This window comes from Bidens hawaiensis, unplaced genomic scaffold (assembly GCF_021521415.1).
Source record: "Bidens hawaiensis isolate Kalapana, Puna unplaced genomic scaffold, B.hawaiensis_p1.1 tig00026213_1, whole genome shotgun sequence".
In the NCBI taxonomy this organism is placed as follows: domain Eukaryota; kingdom Viridiplantae; phylum Streptophyta; class Magnoliopsida; order Asterales; family Asteraceae; genus Bidens; species Bidens hawaiensis.
Genome location: NW_027494220.1, coordinates 134,524 through 138,616, shown reverse-complemented (window position 1 = coordinate 138,616; position 4,093 = coordinate 134,524).

The window sequence follows — 4,093 nt, the reverse complement described above, 5'->3', positions numbered from 1 at the left end:
GCTGTGACAGCATCTGCGTCTGCTGCGCCATCATGTCCTCCAAAGTGGGCTTCTTCTCCCCACTGCTCGCTGCCTCACCAGCATCCTGGAATAAACTCTGATGCTGCTGAAAACCGAACTGATTACCGCCCCTCCAGTTGGAATTCTGGTTGCCTCTCCATCCCGAATTATAAGAATTGAAAGAATTTGAGTTTCGGTTTGGATTTCCTATAAAGTCAACGGCATCCTCCTGCGAACTGACTGGGCACTGAATGGTATCATGCCCTTCTCTGCATATCTTGCATAACCTGCTCTTCATCTACAAGTCCTTCACAATTTGCGCTAAATCCTCTACCTGTGCCGTGAGTGCGGTGGTCGTGTCCACCGAATGCATGCCGCGTGATATGGAGTGGACGGTCTTACCACCCTTGGCGGTTGGTCGCTGGTATCCACTCATAGCTAACCCGTTAAACAAAGCGATGCACTCATCCGAGTCCTTCGTCGTCAGCAAATTTCCTCTCGCCGCCGTGTCAAGCATGTTCTGCGTCACGTACATCACTCCATTATAAAACTTCTCGACAACCGCCCAATCTTGCAAGCCGTGGTTCGGGCACAACGCTAGCAGATTCTTAAAATGCTCCCATGCCTCGTAGAAACTCTCGGTATCCTCCATCTGAAAAGAATGTATCTGGTTACGCAAACGAGCGGCCTTAGCCGGAGGATCGTATTTCTCAAGAAATTGGGTCTGCATGGCAACCCAAGTAGCTATAGAGCCCTGTGGGAGGGACTCGAGACACATACTCGCTTTATCGATGATCGAGAACGGAAAAACGCGGAGTTTCACGGCGTCTTCGGATACGCCAGCAAGATGGAAGGTGTCACAAATACGCGCGATGTGAGTGAGATGATGATGCGGGTTTTCTTGAAGTAAACGGTGGAACTGAGCAGAATGAGAAATGGTGTTCAGAATATTTGAAGGAATCTGCCAGTTTGCGTTAACTCCAATGGCGGGTGGTGCGATGCTGGATCTCGCGCCAGCATTGGCCAGTCGGGCCCAGTCTGCAATTGTCCTCCTCGGTGGTGGATTGTCGCCCATGATCCTATCCCTATCGTTGGATTCAACGGAAGAAGAAGTGGAAGATGGCGAAACGGCGCGACGTCTCTCACGAAACTCTCTCTCTGGCTCGGGAAATGCTTCCGTGTCGGGTGGTCATTGAGATCGAGTATGTCGCATAAAACTATAATTAGAAATAAATTTAACTAAACTATTCTAACAAATAATCAAAACAAACAAAAATAACTACAAGTAGCACACAAGGTAAGTCCTAACTCGAGTCGCTCTCAAAACGCCAAAAACCGTGTCCCCGGCAACGGCGCCAAAAACTTGATGTGCGTCGGATAACCCTATATTAATGACCCTCACAACTAAGCTTTAAATATAAAACGAAAATCCTAAAACCACACACAACCGGTAAGTGTACCGATCACAAGTAGTATAGACCTAGGAAGTCCGAGTATCGAACACGTGGACACGTAAGACGCTATCGATTACTAACCCTAGACAAGACCAACCTTAGAATAATATTTAATTGATTTTTGATTTCTTTTAACTTAACTGAACTAACCTAACTAACTGACAAAACTTACCAAAAATAGAAAAATTAACGGGGAACTAACTGTGTGAACACAGGATGGAGAAAAACGTGTACCTAGGTCTGAATCAAATTGTAGGCCTAACAAGCTAATGGATTGAATGATATCTAGACACCGGTCCCTAAAGATGACACGACTAAAGATCGCTCGGGCTAACTGGATTACCTCTCGGTCTCACTCAACAATCCTAAACTACTCAAAAACGACTAAAACGACCAAACCGGGAAACAATTGCTAACGTGTTCTAATGATAGATCACCTCTCGGTCTCACCAACACTCGACCCTAATGGCAATGAATATTACACAACCAAGGATAGAGAAACAATTCAACTTAAACCAAAATAGATCAACTAGTTGCTCAAAACACCTAAACCTGACAAGAAACAAACTCGCTCTCGCGCAATTCTTATTCTAGCATGCAAAGGCAATGAGACGACCCTAACTTCTTATCACCTCTTGGTCTCAAAGAAGGTATCTAACCGCTATACTTAATCCAATAAATCATGCAACAAAACCCTACGGTGGTACCTACCAAAAATAAACCCTAAACACAAAGTCTAGAATCAAACAATGCACCGATCAATCAACACAAAACTAATCAACTAACACAAGGGGTTTATGCAATGAATTACCAAAATTTCTAGCCCTTAAACACAACCTATTTCATGTCTAGATCAAACTTTACAATAGCAATTAAGGTCTATTAATCAAACAATCCAACAAGCTCATCAAAACCTAACAATTAACATCATTCCTAGGTAGAACTAACAAGATTAGACTCTAATCATATTTGGACAGCCATGAATACTCATTAAAATCATCATTAAACTCATACCAATCATCATAATAATCATGCAACAACCAATTCTAGTCATAAACAATTCAATCTTTCAATCAATTGCAAAACAAATTAACAATTGAACAAGAAAATCAAAGTGTATGAACAATGAAATAGATGAAAGGATATGGGCAGTTCCGGGGCTGCTCTTGGCTGTAAAATTCGATGGTGAATGATCACGAGACTTGGTTCTTGCTTCTTCTTCCTTCCTTAGCCGCCACAAGTCCCAAACTCCAAGCCGAAAAACTTTTTTCTCCTTTTTTAGGGTCTTGGGCTTTTCCAATGTGTAACCGGGCCGGGCCTTAAGCTTTGTCTTGAAATTGTATGTGTAAAAGACCTGTAAGCTCTTCGAAAAGCTCGGTTTTTCTTCCTTTCCACCCTTTGCCTACAAGATAAATAAAAATATGTAAAACCTATCTAAAATTTGTTAAAATACATAAAATGTAATACAATATGCAGATAAAAGGTGCCGAAAATACGTGTGTTTTACAACACATCAAGAAGTACAAGCCTGCTAAAGATGTAAGAGGTGATTTGGTGGCATGGCAGTATGATTTATATCTTAAGGTATATATCGTGAAATGGGAACACTGTATTTATTACTTCAAGCGCCCACACGATATTTTATCTATGCCCAGATGGGATGTGAGAACACTAGCAAACAGATCGTTCGTTAATCGTGGGAACGATCAGTGGGCTGGGTGGTTCTAAAATCAATTATTACATGAAACCCGTTTTGGTTTCAAGTTCCTCAAGCCACAGGTGCCTACTCACAAGTATATCGATGAGATTGATACATGCACAGGCTGGAGGAAGATGATCTTACAAGTAAAGCCGCCAAAGACAATGAAGAGGGTTCCAATGAAGATATTTCCTCAGATTCTATTCACCTTGTTTAATTATTGGTACTACGTCAATCATACAGGTGAAGCGGTTATTGTATTCGGTCATGGGTTTAACACGAAGACGATACATGTTATTGATCCGATGTGGCTAGTTAACTTATCTGAATCTGACAACGATGCGTTATTTACAAGTCAGATCAGGTTTGCTAACGTATGCGACTACGAGCTTGCTATGCAGTTTTAGAAGGTTGTTAGAGTCTGTTACGCATACAAGATTCACAGTTGTGTTGATTGGAAGACCAAGTGTTCCAGAGATAAATGATAAAGAGCTCGAGACGAGGGGGAGTTTGTTGATACATGTTTTGTACATCTTGATCTTTATCAGGGTTATTAATGTAATAGATTAAAGTATAGGGGTTATAATGTAATTATGGTAAAAAGGCCATTCGTTCTATTGTAAGTTACATTCGTTACTCGGTAACGAATGTAACACATTCGTCTAAATGTAAGCTCATTCGTTAACCATGTTTAAAGAATGAGGGCCATTCGCTATCATTTAATGTATTAACGAATAAGCATGTTTATTCGTTAAAGTAATTGTAACAAATGACCTGTTCGTTAAATTTATCTTAACGAATAGGGTCATCTCCTATATATACCCCCTGTAATGTATTACATAATAACAGTTCTGATTTATCCTTGAATCCTCTCGTTACTCTGTCCGATTGCCATCTCAATACACACACTACACCTACTAACGTATATCTAGCCTAATCG